Source organism: Triticum urartu, unplaced genomic scaffold (assembly GCF_056163025.1).
Source record: "Triticum urartu cultivar PI428250 unplaced genomic scaffold, HENAU_Tu73 scaffold2, whole genome shotgun sequence".
In the NCBI taxonomy this organism is placed as follows: domain Eukaryota; kingdom Viridiplantae; phylum Streptophyta; class Magnoliopsida; order Poales; family Poaceae; genus Triticum; species Triticum urartu.
In genome coordinates, this window is record NW_028260368.1 from 8,079,374 (window position 1) to 8,096,840 (window position 17,467).

General features: G+C 36.8%; 3 non-coding genes across 3 annotated transcripts; 1 reads left to right on the plus strand and 2 right to left on the minus strand.

The window, feature by feature from the left end:
- Nucleotides 1-2,415: 2,415 nt before the first annotated feature.
- On the minus strand, nucleotides 2,416-2,487 carry TRNAR-UCU (transfer RNA arginine (anticodon UCU)). The gene has a single exon. It is a non-coding gene; the product is annotated as a tRNA-Arg (tRNA).
- An 8,616-nt stretch (nucleotides 2,488-11,103) lies between these two features.
- TRNAS-GGA (transfer RNA serine (anticodon GGA)) lies at nucleotides 11,104-11,190 on the plus strand. The gene has a single exon. It is a non-coding gene; the product is annotated as a tRNA-Ser (tRNA).
- Nucleotides 11,191-12,406: 1,216 nt separating this feature from the next.
- On the minus strand, nucleotides 12,407-12,479 carry TRNAT-UGU (transfer RNA threonine (anticodon UGU)). Its single transcript has one exon. It is a non-coding gene; the product is annotated as a tRNA-Thr (tRNA).
- Between the last annotated feature and the right edge of the window lie 4,988 nt (nucleotides 12,480-17,467).

Consider the following 17,467-nt stretch of genomic DNA (forward strand, 5'->3'; position numbering starts at 1 on the left):
TAAAGAAACAACTTTGCTGACCATGATATATTTTTATCTAGGCGGAAGAGTCCTCTTAATATTTATCTAGTCTTATATAGGTTTCGGTATATTGAAATATAAACATAAAAAAGAAGATAGAGGATAGGCTCATTACTTAAAAAAAAGATATGGAAATAGCTATAGAAAAAAAAAAAGGAGCGTGAGAGCCAAATGAATCGAAAGATTCATGTTTGGTTCGGGAAGAGATCATAAAAGTTGTAAACTTACAAAATAATCTACTTTCATTAAAAGATTTATTAGATAATCGAAAACAGAGGATCTTGAGTACTATTCGAAATTCAGAAGAATTGCGTAGAGGGACCATTGAGCAACTCGAAAAAGCTCGGATTCGATTACAGAAAGTCGAACTAGAAGCGGATGAGTATCGAATGAATGGATACTCTGAGATAGAACGAGAAAAAGCAAATTTGATTAATGCTACTTCTATTAGTTTGGAACAATTGGAAAAGTCTAAAAACGAAACCCTTTATTTTGAAAAACAAAGGGCAATGAATCAGGTCCGACAGCGGGTTTTCCAACAGGCCGTACAAGGAGCTCTAGGAACTCTGAATAGTTGTTTGAATACCGAGTTACATTTCCGTACGATTCGTGCTAATATTGGCATTCTCGGGTCCCTGGAATGGAAGAAATAATTAAATTAATTAGGCCTTGAACTTCTACTTTCGTTTAGAATTTAGGCATTATTTTTCCCCTTGCTTCCGAAAAAAGAGTCAAGAAACACTAATGGCAACCCTTCGAGTCGACGAAATTCATAAAATTCTCCGCGAACGTATTGAACAATATAATAGGAAAGTAGGGATTGAGAATATAGGTCGCGTAGTTCAAGTGGGGGATGGGATTGCTCGTATTATAGGTCTTGGTGAAATAATGTCAGGTGAATTAGTCGAATTTGCAGAAGGTACTAGGGGTATTGCTCTGAATTTGGAATCCAAAAATGTTGGGATTGTATTAATGGGCGATGGGTTGATGATACAAGAGGGAAGTTTTGTAAAAGCAACAGGAAGAATTGCTCAGATACCCGTGAGTGAGGCTTACTTGGGTCGTGTTGTAAATGCTCTGGCTAAACCTATTGATGGGAAAGGCGAAATTATAGCTTCCGAATCTCGCTTAATTGAATCTCCTGCTCCAAGTATAATTTCCAGGCGTTCCGTATACGAACCTCTTCAAACAGGGCTTATTGCTATCGATTCGATGATCCCTATAGGGCGCGGTCAGCGAGAGTTAATTATTGGGGACAGACAGACTGGCAAAACAGCAGTAGCCACAGATACAATTCTCAATCAAAAAGGGCAAGGTGTAATATGTGTTTATGTAGCTATCGGTCAAAGAGCATCCTCCGTAGCTCAAGTAGTAACTACTTTCCATGAGGAGGGGGCCATGGAATACACTATTGTAGTAGCTGAAATGGCGGATTCACCTGCTACATTACAATACCTCGCTCCTTATACGGGAGCAGCCCTGGCTGAGTATTTTATGTACCGCGAACGGCATACTTTAATAATTTATGATGATCTCTCCAAACAGGCACAAGCTTATCGCCAAATGTCCCTTCTATTAAGAAGACCTCCCGGACGTGAGGCTTATCCAGGGGATGTTTTTTATTTGCATTCACGCCTTTTAGAAAGAGCCGCTAAATTAAATTCTCTTTTAGGCGAAGGAAGTATGACCGCTTTACCAATAGTTGAGACTCAATCTGGAGACGTTTCCGCCTATATTCCTACTAATGTAATCTCCATTACAGATGGACAAATATTCTTATCTGCGGATCTATTCAATGCCGGAATTCGACCCGCTATTAATGTGGGTATTTCTGTTTCCAGAGTAGGATCCGCGGCTCAAATTAAAGCCATGAAACAAGTAGCTGGCAAATCAAAATTGGAACTAGCGCAATTCGCAGAGTTACAAGCCTTTGCACAATTCGCCTCTGCTCTCGATAAAACAAGTCAGAATCAATTGGCAAGGGGTCGACGATTAAGGGAATTGCTTAAACAATCCCAGGCAAATCCTCTCCCAGTGGAAGAGCAGATAGCTACTATTTATACCGGAACAAGAGGATATCTTGATTCGTTAGAAATTGAACAGGTAAATAAATTTCTGGATGAGTTACGTAAACATCTAAAAGATACTAAACCTCAATTCCAAGAAATTATATCTTCTAGCAAGACATTCACCGAGCAAGCGGAAATCCTTTTGAAGGAAGCTATTCAGGAACAGCTGGAACGGTTTTCTCTTCAGTAACAAATAAATTTTGCATGTCTACTCTTGTTAGTAGAATAGGAATCGTTGAGAAAGCTTTTTCATTTGAATCATGCAAAAAAGTTTTCTTTGTTTTTAGTTTAGTATAGTTATTTAAAGAATAGATAGAAATAAGATTGCGTCCAATAGGATTTGAACCTATACCAAAGGTTTAGAAGACCTCTGTCCTATCCATTAGACAATGGACGCTTTTCTTTCATATTTTATTCTTTCTTTTATTTTTTTGCTTCTTCCGAGAAAAAACTGTTAGACCAAAACTCTTTTAGGAAATCAAAAAATCCAGATACAAATGCATGATGTATATATTATATCATGCATATATCATAAAGAAGGAGTATGGAGGCGGTAGTGGGAATCGAACCCGCAACCCCAAGGTTATGAGCCTTATGAGCTACCAAACTGCTCTATACTCTGTAAACTAAAGAGGGGTAACTAGTGGATAAAAGAGGGTTGGATACGCCCCTCTACCAATATCTATACAAATAGAATAGTCCATTTATACAGAATGGTAAAGAGGGCTCCTCTATGATTATCAATTCCAGAAATCCATACAAATACGAAAGGGTATTTTATCCTTACCAACTGGATCTTGTTGCACCCGGTAACAAACATTCATAAACCATTTCTCGAAGTACGTGTCCGGATAGCCCAAAATGTCGATAGTTAGCTCTAGGTCTTCCGGTCAAAAAACAACGTCGATGAAGGCGTGTAGGTGCACTATTACGCGGTAGGGATTGCAATTTTTCTCGCATTTTCGTTTTTTCACTCAAACTCAAGGGAGAAACTTTGCTTCTTATCTTTTTTTTTAAAGATTGACGAATCAAATGATATTTCTGTTCTAATTTCTGCCGCTTCTTCTCCCTCTGAATCAAACTTTTTTTTGCCATAATGTGTCGTTGCTATTATTACCAAGTATACGGTTCTAATCCTAGATGGAAAAATAAATAAAAAAGAAATCTAAAAAGGCAGATCCTCCCTCTCTATCAAGAGTAATGAACTAGGTGCTGATACAGTACAAAAAAACAAACTAAATTAACCAAACTTGCCTGATGTTGAGGCAATCAAGAAAGCTGCATAAGTGAATATATAACCCACGGAAAAGTGAGCTAATCCAACCAATCTTGCTTGCACAATGGAAAGAGCCACGGGCTTATCTCTCCAGCGAATTAAATTAGCTAAAGGTGTGCGTTCATGAGCCCATGCTAAAGTCTCAATTAATTCCTGCCAATACCCCCGCCAGGAAATTAAGAACATAAATCCAGTAGCCCAAACAAGATGTCCAAATAAGAACATCCACGCCCATACCGATAAACTATTCATCCCAAAAGGATTATATCCATTGATAAGTTGTGAAGAGTTTAACCATAGGTAATCTCTTAACCATCCCATCAAATAAGTGGAGGATTCATTAAATTGTGAAACGTTGCCCTGCCATAATGTGATATGTTTCCAATGCCAATAAAAAGTAACCCACCCAATGGTATTTAACATCCAGAAAACTGCCAAATAAAATGCGTCCCAAGCAGAAATATCACAAGTACCGCCGCGCCCTGGGCCGTCACAAGGAAAACTATATCCAAAATCCTTTTTATCTGGCATTAATTTGGAACCGCGTGCATCTAAAGCGCCCTTTACTAAAATCAATGTAGTTGTATGCAAACCTAGAGCAATAGCATGATGAACCAAGAAATCCCCAGGTCCTATTGTTAAGAAAAGCGAATTACTATTCTCATTAACAGCATTCAACCATCCGGGCAACCATAGGCTTCGACCCGCATTGAAAGCGGGGCCATTCGTTGAAGATAAGAGTATATCGAACCCATATGTCGTCTTGCCATGAGCAGATTGTATCCATTGGGCAAATATAGGTTCGATCAAGATTTGCTTTTCTGGAGTACCAAAAGCAAGCATGACGTCGTTATGAACATAAAGGCCCAAGGTATGGAATCCTAGAAAGAGGCTAGCCCAACTTAAATGAGATATGATAGCTTCTTTATGGTCTAACATTCTTGCCAATACATTATCCTCATTCTGTTCCGGATTGTAATCCCTAATGAAAAAAATAGCTCCATGAGCAAAAGCCCCTGTCATGATGAACCCTGCAATATATTGGTGATGAGTATATAAAGCAGCTTGAGTAGTAAAGTCTTGTGCTATGAATGCATAAGGAGGTAAAGAGTACATATGTTGAGCTACTAAGGAAGTAATAACCCCTAAAGAAGCTAGAGCAAGACCTAACTGAAAATGAATCGAATTGTTGATTGTGTCATAAAGGCCCTTATGCCCACGCCCTAATCGACCCCCCGGAGGAGTATGCGCTTCTAAAAGATCTTTAATACTGTGCCCAATTCCGAAGTTAGTTCGATACATGTGACCGGCAATGAGAAAAATAAATGCAATAGCTAAATGATGGTGAGCCATATCGGTCAGCCACAAACTTTGTGTTTGTGGATGGAATCCCCCAAGAAGAGTTAGAATGGCAGTTCCCGCTCCTTGAGCGGTACCAAATAAATGATTACTCGAATCAGGGTTTTGGGCATAAAGATTCCATTGACCCGTCAAAAGGGGTCCCAACCCCTGGGGATAGGGTAATACATCTAAGAATTATTCCATCGAACGTACTCCCCCCTGGATGCGGGAATAGCAACATGAACTAAATGTCCTGTCCAAGCCAAAGAACTTACCCCGAAAAGTCCTGACAAATGATGATTGAGACGAGATTCCGCGTTTTTGAACCACGAAAGGCTTGGTTTCCATTTGGGTTGTAGATGTAACCAACCCGCTATTAAGGACAGCGTAGAAAGAAATAATAGAAAAAGAGCTCCAGTATAAAGATCCTCATTGGTGCGTAATCCTATTGTATACCACCACTGATAAACTCCAGAATAAGCAATATTCACTGGACCAGCAGCACCTCCTCGAGTAAAGGCTTCCACAGCGGGTTGACCAAAATGAGGATCCCAAATCGCATGAGCAATAGGTCTTACGTGTAAAGGATCCTGTATCCATGATTCAAAATTTCCTTGCCAAGCTACATGAAACAGATTTCCGGACGTCCATAGAAAGATTATTGCTAATTGCCCAAAGTGAGAAGCAAAAATGTTCTGATAAAGACGTTCTTCAGTAATATCATCATGACTTTCGAAATCATGTGCGGTAGCAATACCAAACCAAATACGACGAGTAGTGGGGTCCTGAGCTAAGCCTTGGCTAAACCTGGGAAATCTTAATTCCATAATGCCTTTCAAATCCTCCTAGCCACTATCCTACTGCAATAATTCTCGCTAAGAAGAATGCCCATGTCGTGGCAATTCCACCCAGAAGGTAATGGGTTACTCCTACAGCGCGTCCTTGTATAATGCTCAAGGCTCTAGGCTGAGTAGCAGGAGCAACTTTTAATTTGTTATGAGCCCAAACGATAGATTCAATGAGTTCTTGCCAATAACCACGGCCGCTGAATAAAAACATTAAACTGAAGGCCCAGACAAAATGAGCACCTAAGAAAAAAAGACCATATGCAGATAATGAAGAACCATAAGACTGAATGACTTGCGATGCCTGTGCCCACAAGAAATCTCGAAGCCACCCATTAATCGTAATGGAACTCTGTGCAAAGTTTCCCCCTGTAATATGAGTTACCACCCCTTGATCACTTATAGTACCCCAAACATCCGACTGCATTTTCCAACTGAAATGGAAAATGACTACCGAAATTGCATTGTACATCCAGAATAAACCTAAGAAAACATGATCCCAGGCGGATACTTGACATGTTCCCCCTCGGCCAGGCCCATCGCAAGGAAAGCGAAAACCTAGATTTGCTTTATCGGGTATCAAACGGGAACTCCGAGCAAATAAAACACCTTTCAAAAGTATTAATACAGTCACATGTATGGTAAATGCATGAATGTGATGGACTAAAAAATCTGCGGTTCCTAATGGAATAGGTAACAAAGCCACTTTGCCACCTACTGCTACTAACTCGCCGCCTCCCCACGTTAAGCTAGTACTTGTTGTTGCACCAGGAGCTGTTACGCCAGGCGCAGTAGCATGGATATTTTGTACCCATTGAGCAAAGATAGGTTGTAATTGTATGGCAGTATCCGAAAACATATCTTGTGGACGGCCTAAAGCACTCATGGTATCATTATGAATGTACAAGCCAAAACTGTGAAAACCTAGAAATATACATACCCAGTTAAGGTGGGATATGATTGCATCGCGGTGTCTAAGGACGCGATCTAATAGATCGTTGTATCGAGTAGTTGGATCATAGTCTCTTACCATAAAAATTGCTGCATGTGCAGCAGCACCGACTATTAGAAATCCGCCAATCCACATGTGGTGTGTGAACAAGGAAAGTTGTGTACCATAGTCAGTAGCTAGGTATGGATAGGGAGGCATAGAATACATATGATGAGCTACAACAATGGTTGTAGAGCCTAGCATAGCTAGGTTAAGAGATAATTGAGCATGCCATGACGTTGTTAAGATTTCATAAAGACCCTTATGGCCTTGTCCTGTAAATGGGCCCTTGTGAGCCTCCAAAATATCTTTAAGTCCATGGCCAATACCCCAATTGGTCCTATACATATGACCTGCGATTAGGAAAAGAATAGCAATAGCTAAATGATGGTGCGCAATATCGGTCAGCCAGAGACCACCGGTTACTGGATCTAGTCCTCCGCGAAAAGTCAGAAATTCTGCGTATTTGGACCAATTTAAAGTGAAAAAAGGGGTTGCTCCTTCGGCAAAACTAGGATAAAGTTGAGCCAAAAGGTCCCGATTCAAGATAAATTCATGAGGAAGTGGTATCTCTTTAGGATCCACCCCAGCGTCAAGAAATTGGTTAATTGGTAAAGATACATGAATTTGGTGCCCCGCCCAAGAAAGAGACCCAAGTCCTAATAATCCCGCTAAGTGGTGATTCAACATGGATTCTACATCTTGGAACCAGGCCAATTTGGGAGCGGCTTTGTGATAATGGAACCAACCAGCAAAAAGCATTAACGCTGCAAAAATCAAATGCACCAATTGCAGTACAATAGAGTTGTAATTCACTAGTTATTCCAGATGCTCGCCAAAGCTGAAAAAAACCAGAGGTTATTTGGATTCCTCGGAAACCCCCGCCTACATCACCATTCAATATTTCTTGCCCTACTATAGGCCAAACTACCTGAGCACTGGGTCCAATGTGAGTAGGATCACTTAGCCATGCTTCATAATTGGAAAAACGGGCGCCATGAAAGTACATGCCACTCAACCAAAGAAAGATAATGGAAAGTTGCCCGAAATGAGCACTAAAGACTTTTCGAGAAATCTCCTCCAAATCACCAGTATGACTATCGAAATCGTGAGCATCAGCATGTAGGTTCCAGATCCAAGTGGTAGTATCAGGGCCCTTAGCTAGTGTTCTTGAGAAATGGCCGGGTCTGGCCCATTCCTCAAAAGATGTTTTTACAGGATCCCTATCCACAACAATTTTTACTTCTGGTTCCGGCGAACGAATAATCATTAAGTCCTCCTCTTTCCGGACAAGACATACAAAGAGACCCGCCAACTGTCTTTTTAGTGAATCTTTGAAAGATATATATTTTGAAAGATAGATTTTGAAAGATAGATTTTGAAAGATAGATATTGTGATTAGTTCTTTTCTTTACTATCTACCATCCTTCTATTTTTTTTTTAGTTATTCACTGGAGCAATTATATATTGAAGTCAATCCGAGGCAAGTGTTCGGGTCTATTATGACATAAAGATTAGGTGCCTAACGGACATTGTTTATCTTGAAAAACAAATATTTCTCGACGTAAGAAAAAAATCTTTTTTATTTTTAATTTAAGAAACTAGTGTATTTTTTTTGAGGGCATAAGCTCCTATCTATATCTACTTTCCTTGAGCATAATATAGGGTTTTTTATTTGATTCTAAATTCCAAGATAACTCATTAGAATTATTAATAAGATGGTCCTAATATATTAGCAATATTTAGATTGCCCCCTCTTTTTATTCACTTTATTACTTCTATTCTAGACCCTATCCCTATGGTTTATTCTTATGAAATATCATATAAAATAGAAGGTATAAGAAATGGATATAATGAAATTCTTGATTCGATCTTACGACCTAATTTATTTGATTAATGGATCAACAACCAAACCACCCATTTTATGAAAAAGAAGGAGCATGGTCTTATTCAAATTCAAAGCGCTTCGTAATCTTCAACCAGTTCTGTGCTTCAATATAATTTCCCGGAGTAAGCGCTATAGCTTGTTTCCAATATTCAGCAGCTTGATCAAACCAAGCTTCCGCAATTTCCGAATCACCCTGTAGAATGGCCTGTTCTCCTCGGTCGGAATAGGAAGTTCCTTCCCTTAGAACCGTACTTGAGAGTTTCCTACCTCATACGGCTCAGAAATTGCTATCTGAATTTCCCCTATCTTAACTGAATTCGATTTATCAAAAATCGATCCAATTTGTTCTTGGGTTAAGCAGAAGAAATTAATTACCTAAGTTTCAAACCCTAATTTTTATCAATAATCAGTTTGATCTTTTTTCCCACCTTCAGAAGAATGAAGCATAGATAGATATAGAGCCTTCGTTCAAATTTTCTGAGAGGTAACTATCCCGGTTTCATATATGAAATCTCTATAGAATCCTTGAAAAAGACTTTTTTCCATAAGAAAGAAAAAAGAACTTACTATCTTTGGGATCTGATACTACACCGCTGCTTAATCCCTTAGTGGATCGGCTCTATTACATAAGCGGATTCCTAAATTTTGCCCCATATCATGGGATAAGTAAGCAGTTTTTTTTAGTTGTATCGACCCAGTCGCTCACTAATTGATCTTTACGGTGCTTTCTCTATCAATTTGAGAAACTTTATCCATAGAGTAGTAGTATAGGCCATACTTTCTTCGTTTTTTGATTCTCGTGAAGTGTCCTTCCTTCCTACAGCTGATAGGGAAAAATCGTTGTTTTTACGATCCCTATGTAGAAAGCCCTTTTTTTCTAGTATTTACTAGAAAATTTGATCCTCTCTTTTTTTTTTTTCTTTCTATAGTGGAGATAGTCGCACGTAATGACAGATCACGGCCATATTATTAAAAGCTTGCGGTAAGAAGGGGTTTCGTTCTAGTGCCCGGAAATAATATTCCAAAGCCTTTGTATGCTCTCCATTGCTTGTGTGTATAAGGCCTATGTTATAGAGTATATAACTTCGATCATAGGGATCGATTTCTAGTCGCGTAGCTTCATAATAATTTTGCAAAGCTTCCGCATAATTTCCTTCGGATTGAGCCAACATCCGTTACGGTCGTTCATTCTATTCAAAAAATCTCCGTTCCAAAACCGTACATGAGGTTTTCATCTCATACGGCTCCTCCCTTCTGTACATAATAGTACTAAGCGAAATAATCTATAGAATCAAAATAGAATTAGTCCCGTCTCATTATGAACCGAAAGGGGCTGGTATTTTTCCAAGAAATCTCTAGCCAACCTTCCCACAAGAGGTTTTTCTTAACACCAATGAATTCTATTAATGCTAGAGGAAAACGATAGCTCCAATAATTTCTTTGTTCTCAACGCCTCCTATTTAGAGGAATTAGCTACTTCAACGATCTTTGATGGTTATAGGGGTATCCAAAGTACAAACCTGATGGTTGTTTGTTATCCCAACCATTCTTCCCAGCCCTGATACCGATCAGGAAAGGGGTAATTTCTAACAAAGTTTTTCTCTTGTTGATTCCTATTTCTAGGTGTAGTGCTTTTCTCCCCTATGCTGCCTACGGATACTAATAGAGTAGGATTGGCCTGTAATCCATACCATACCATATCCTGTAGGTGTAACCTTTCGCTCAATACTCAAATCTACAATTGAAGTATCTGAAGCCGCATCAATCGAGGATACACGACGGAAGGAATTGTTAGTTCGCCTCACCTTCCCGAAGCGTGGGTTTGTTTGCTTTACAAATTTGGTTCTCTCTATGCCAACCCCCCTCTCTTTTTCGTAAGACTGAGGTATAGGTAGGGCTAAAAAAAAGCAAAAAAAAGAGTCAAATCGCACCATCTCTATAATAAGTAAATGCCTTTTTTTCTCCTGAGGTTGTCGGAATTATTCGCAATAAAATATTGGCTACAATTGAGGAGGTCTTATCAATGAAATTTCCATTTCCACGGGATCTAGGCATAATTCCCAACCCATTCTATATAGAATTGTTTTCATTCCTTCACAAAATAACATAAAAACAAACACATTCGATTCTTATAATTATAAATAGATTGATCCATATGCTCTACTCTAAATCCATATGCTTTAAATGGATAAGAGAGATATGGATTTCCGCTCAGCTCAAATTGTATCCTTTTCCTTCTGCTTGGACACGAAGAGATATGAAATATTTGACTAAGACTGGATTTCATTCCACTTTCCTATTTCTGAACAACAACTTATGTTATCAACTATTTCGTGTTTTCAAAGTTATTAATTGTCTCATACCCTATTTTTGATTTCGATAGTATGGTGTAGCGTATCTTATGCAAACGGAATTCTAAGGTTTCTTTATTTTATTATGCAATAAGAAGAATTCTTCCATTTTCTTTTTCTTTAGTTGCGGGAAAACCCAAATTAAAACTTTTATTTTATAGCGAGCGCAATTTCTAGTAAAAAATCCTGTATCCTTCCACTTAGATCAAAAGGAATTTTTCCAATAGAACTATGGAACCCCGAGTGGTTGCGGTTGTACCTGTACTGCAGGAATAAGAAAACTCGCTATCACTCAGTTTATTTTCCATAATAAGTTATGTAGGAGAGATGGCCGAGCGGTTCAAGGCGTAGCATTGGAACTGCTATGTAGACTTTTGTTTACCGAGGGTTCGAATCCCTCTCTTTCCGTTTTTCTTAATTCATCAACGTTAAGGATCACAATGTATCAAATCAAATAACAATTTTTTCCAGCAATAATATAATATCTTATATTATCTTATTTTGATTTAATAGAAATTAGAAATTCTCTATAGCAAATTACTGTGGTATGTAAAATACACATAGAGGAAAAAAGAAAAAAGGATCCTAATCCTAGGGTTAATCAATTTTAGCTAGTTGATGGGAAAATACAAATTAATGGTAATGGTCTTAGGGCGATTTAGTTCGGGGAAAGGGGAAGGGGAAGAAAATTCTATGAACCTTCCTTTTTTCGTTAAGTTCAAGTCTGACGAGAGTAATATTCTACAACTAACAACTCATTTATTTTGAGACCGACCCACTTCCTATCTAGGATTTTATTTACTAGTCCTTTATATTCCAACGTGTCAATCGCCAAATGCTTTGGCAATTTCCCCGGGTCCGATGAAGCAATATAATTTTGAACCAGACCTTTTGATCTTTGGTTATCTTTCGTAGTAATAATATCTCGGGGTTTGCAACGAAAACTTGGTATATTGACTATACGACCATTAACTAAAATATGTCTATGGTTGACTAATTGGCGGGCCCCAGGAATGGTTGAAGCCATACCCAATCGAAAAAGGATATTATCCAAACGCATTTCAAGTAATTGTAGTAAAACCTGGCCTGTTGACCTTTTTGCTTTTCCAGCGATATGTACATATCTAAGTAATTGTCGTTCTGTCAGACCATAATGAAAACGCAATTTCTGTTTTTCTTGAAGACGAATACGATATTGCTCCTTTTTCCCAGAATTGAATTTTTTTTTAAGATTACTTCCGGATTTAGGTGTTTTTCTAGTGAGTCCTGGTAAAGCTCCCAGACGGCGTATTTTTTTTAAACGAGGTCCTCGATAACGGGACATGAAGACTCCTTTTTTTATTTTATTGAAATTTCATTTTACACAATTAATTTCATTGTATTTACATTACAGAATACATCGAAATTAAAACTGAATTAAACTACAGGATAAACAGAGTAAATCAACTAAAGTACCCCAAAAAATGGAATTTCATCAAAATCTTTTTTTTTTGTATATATATTATTTATTTTATTGTTTTGTATCTAGCAAAATTGTAAGGTAAAAAACATAAAAGATCCTGGATTCTCCATTTAATTCGGAAAAAAGAGATTCTTGTTCGTAGAACATCGATAGAGAAAAAAAAGCCGACTATCGGATTTGAACCGATGACCCTCGCATTACAAATGCGATGCTCTAACCTCTGAGCTAAGTGGGCTTACATAACGGAAATAGTGTAACAAATAGAAATAGGTATAGTATAGGAAATCCGTAAAATCTCAGATATTAGTTATTAATCTTAGCTATTAACTAGTTCTAAATTTGAAGTTATACTTATAAAAATAAAAAAATACTAAACTTCTTAAAGATAAAGTTAGCTTGATATGCTTAACTATAGGATATTAAAAAATAAAATTATAGAATTTATTGGTATTTTCATTCGATCATTATAGACTTTATTATTTGTTAATAATTTGAGGATTAATATTTCACTAAGGGGAACATAGAGTCAGAGTAAATAAAATTGCTAATTCTGATTAGAAAAAAAGAATAAATATCAAGCGTTATAGTATAATTTTGAATACTATAAAAAAGTAAGACGGGAGGTGGGGGAGATAAAAACTTTTGGATATATTGATTCGGATTGAATTGCAAATACATCAAGGATAGAATCAATTCAATTCTGAATTGCAATAAGCAAGCGAGGTCTCTCAAATAGAGTCGAACTGAACTGCTAGACTACGTTGAGTGATGAACTCAATGATTCAAAAAAAAAACTAAGAGATGGATGAAATTACACAAGGAATCCTGGTCTCAAAGAAGAGGGAAATGGGGATATGGCGAAATCGGTAGACGCTACGGACTTGATTGTATTGAGCCTTGGTATGGAAACCTGCTAAGTTGGTAACTTCCAAATTCAGAGAAACCCTGAATTAAAAAAGGGCAATCCTGAGCCAAATCCGTGTTTTGAGAAAACAAGGGGTTCTCGAACTAGAATACAAAGGAAAAGGATAGGTGCAGAGACTCAATGGAAGCTGTTCTAACGAATCGAGTTAATTACGTTGTGTTGTTAGTGGAATTCTTCTAGTTCTAAATTAGAGAAAGAGGGGTTTTATACCTTATACATTTAATAAACACGTATAGATACTGACATAGCAAACGATTAATCACAGAACTCATATTATATTCTAATTATAATATAGGTTCTTTATCTTTTTTAAAAATGAAATTAGAAATGATAATGATTATGAAATAAAAAACTCATATCATAATTTTTTTTTTTCATTATTGTGAATCCACTCCAATCGAATATTGAATAATCAAATTCTTCAATTAAAATTCAAAGTTTTCGAGATCTTTAAAAAAGTGGATTAATCGGACGAGGACAAAGAGAGAGTCCCATTCTACATGTCAATACTGACAACAATGAAATTTCTAGTAAAAGGAAAATCCGTCGACTTTATAAGTTGTGAGGGTTCAAGTCCCTCTATCCCCAAATCCTCTTTTATTCCTAACTATACTATATTATTATTATTTATCCTCTTTTTTTTTTTCTTTTTATCAATGCACTTTTTTTTCTTTTTATCAATGCAATGGGTTTAAGATTCATTAGCTTTCTCATTCTACTCTTTCACAAAGGAATGCGAAGAGAACTCAATGGATCTTATCCTATTCATTGAATAGATTTCTTTTTTATTAGAGTATCGGCAAGAAATCTTGGTTATTCACTCTATTTTTAAGTTTTATTTAAGTAAACCATGCACAATGCATAGGACTACCCCCCCCATTTTCAAATTTAAAATTTGAAATACTTTAATTAATTTTTAGTCCTTTTAATTGACATAGATACAAATACTCTACTAGGATGATGCACAAGAAAAGGTCAGGATAGCTCAGTTGTAGAGCAGAGGACTGAAAATCCTCGTGTCACCAGTTCAAATCTGGTTCCTGGCAGAGAAAAAAAAAAAAAGATCCACCGAATAGGTATTGATCCAAATACCTCGAGATGGATTGTGATACATATTCATTAATAATATTTATTCATCTAAGTGGATAAATCTATAATATAAATATAGAGGCACTTCTTTTTCTTTTTAAAGAAGTTTTAAAATATATCTTTTCTTTATGATAAAGAAGGGGGTGAGATTCCCCTTTATTTTTTTGCGTTTCTTAATTTTGTATTCCGCTATTCCGACGAATATTTTTTTAGTCTTGCTTATCTTTATCTTATCTTATTTTCCTAGTTGTGCTAAGTAATGTGCGCGGTACAAAGTTCCTGGTAGAGAACTTCTTTGAGTCATCCTATTTTTCTGTCATATGAAGGAAATTAATATGCGATTTTCAAAATAGGGAATCCAAATGAAACCCTTTTTTTGCTCAGTCTATCTGGAATGCTTTTGTATAATTAGGAATTAATTATAAATAGGTATTCCGTTTCATCTAGGAAAAGAACCTAAAAATATTCCTTGACTTGAATAAAATCTGGAGTTGTGTTGTATAAGTGAGCATGAATTTCTTATCATTCAATGAGCATCTTGTATTTCATAAAAATTGGGGGTTATATAATCCTTACGTAAGGGCCAGCCTATCCAACTTTCAGGCATTAGGATACGTTTAAGGCGCGGATGATTATCATAAGAGATTCCCACCATATCATAAGATTCGCGTTCTTGAAAATCGGCACTTCTCCAAATCCAGAAGACAGACGGAATTCTAGGATTATCCTTTTGGGCAAAGACTTTTATGCAGACTTCTTCTGGATTATCTATACCATATTGTATTCTCGTAAGATGATACACGCTAGCTAAAGATCCACCGGGTGCTACATCATAAGCACATTGGAGCGTAAATAATTGTAACCATATACATATAAAATGACAGCAATGGAATCCCAATCCCCTGCTTTTATTTGTAAAGTCTCTATTCCTCGGTGATCAAAGCCCAAAGATCTATGAACCACCTCATGTTTGACTAGCAATTAGATAACCAACCCTGCTGCATTGTCTTCATCTCTCCCCTCTTTGTATAAATATTTCACATTTCGGATGCAAGTTTGAAAGATTGCCCTGCTTTTTATTTTTCTACACAAAAAGAGCCCCTCTCCTAATTCACTAATTTGTAGGAAGGTACTGAACTTTTGGATTTGAAAAAAGTTTCAGAAGATATATCTAATGTAGATGGTGATTGATAGAGCAATTCTTGCTCATAAGTTCCTGTATGAGTACTGCGCCTAACATAAAGCTTGTGACTGGTAGTAAAACATCTATTTTTATTTTGAGATAGAGTTTGATCCTCAACTATTTCTCGCGATATCTTCTTACGAAGTTTTGTTAGGGCATCTATAACTGCCTCCGGTTTAGGTGGGCAGCCCGGCAAGTAGACATCCACAGGAATTAACTTATCAACTCCCCGAACAGTACTATAGGAATCCGTACTGAACATTCCCCCTGTAATAGTACAGGCTCCCATAGCAATGACGTATTTTGGTTCAGGCATTTGCTCGTATAATCTCACTAAAGAGGGAGCCATTTTCATTGTTACCGTACCGGCTGTTAAAATTAGGTCTGCTTGCCTAGGACTTGATCTTGGTACCAATCCATAACGATCAAAGTCGAATCGTGAGCCTATTAATGAAGCAAATTCAATGAAACAACAACTGGTACCGTATAGAAGGGGCCATAAACTGGAGAGTCTTGACCAATTCGAAAGATCATTTGGTGTAGTTGAAATAACAGAATGGAACTTGTTTGGTCAAGTAAGGGAAACTCAATCAAATTCATAACTGTCTCATAGAATCTTTTCCTTCTTTTTTTTTGTCTAAATATTCAGTTAAGACCATTCCAAGGCTCCTTTTCGCCATGCATAAACTAAACCAACAACTAAGATAAGCACGAAAATCAAAGCTTCGATAAAAACGGATACACCCAATACGTCGAAACTCATTGCCCAAGGGTATAGAAAGACGGTTTCCACATCAAAAACAACAAAAACGAGCGCAAACATATAATAGCGTATTCGGAATTGTACCCAAGCCCCTCCCATGGGTTCTATACCCGATTCATAACTAGAAAGCTTCTCTGGTCCTTCACTAACCGGGCTAAAAGTCCTGAAATCGAAAATGCCAAAATAGGAATAAGGCTTGCTATTATTAGAAATGTCCAAAAAATATCATATTCGTGAAGCAGAAACATAATGTACTCCCATTAATGTGGAATAGGCGGAACTTAAATTAGTCAATTCAATTCAGCATTGTCAATTTATCCAGAACTTCTCTCTTTTCCTCGGTGAAACAAGAATCTTTTTTGTTCAAACAAAAGCGCTTAGTTTAAGTTTAGCCTTTGTTTCCTCTGTGCTGCATCTTCTTTAAAGATTCATCCAATGGAATCCCAACTCCCTTTCTTTTGGATTTCCATTCTATTTAGATATGGTGTATGTAGATCTAATTCTTATATAAAGAAAACTTTCTCGTTTCACTTTGTCTCGCTTTCTCTAGAATCTCTAGAAAAAGAATAGCTCTATCCTTTATTTAATATTTAATAATAAAATAATAAGAGACTATTAAATAAAAATGAGAATACTACTAAATTAGAACCTAATTAAGATAGTAGGACTAATCTATGCAGTATAATTAATGAGAAGTAATACTATAAAATAAAAATAAAGAACTCTATTTCAGAACTATGAGACAGAATATTCTGTTTTCTTATTTACTCTTTACTTTATTTTTTCTATTTAAAGTTGATCAATTTACATAATGTATCTATAAACAAAGTAATAAATATACTTAAAACAAAGTAGGAATTCGCAAAATGGATAAAATCATTGCAGTTATTATAGGGAAGTCTAGAGATATCCTATTTGAAGGAGGACGGGATTCAAATCAGGAAAGGATCCTTTCTTCTATTGATTTGATAGAAATTCGTTTTTCTTTTCCTGTCTGTATGATTTTGATTTTCGATGAATGAGCCTTTGGTAATGCTTTTATCTCTATTCTATGTCGCAGGCGCCTATCCAGTCTATAAACAAATACTAATGAGAAAATGAAAACTATACTAAACTAAAGAAAACATAGGATAGAGATCCTAAATCTAAAAAAGGGCATATTAGGGCTATACGGATTCGAACCGTAGACCTTCTCGGTAAAACAGATCAAACGGATTATTATCGAAATGATTTGAACTGTTTCAAAGACCCAACATGCATTTT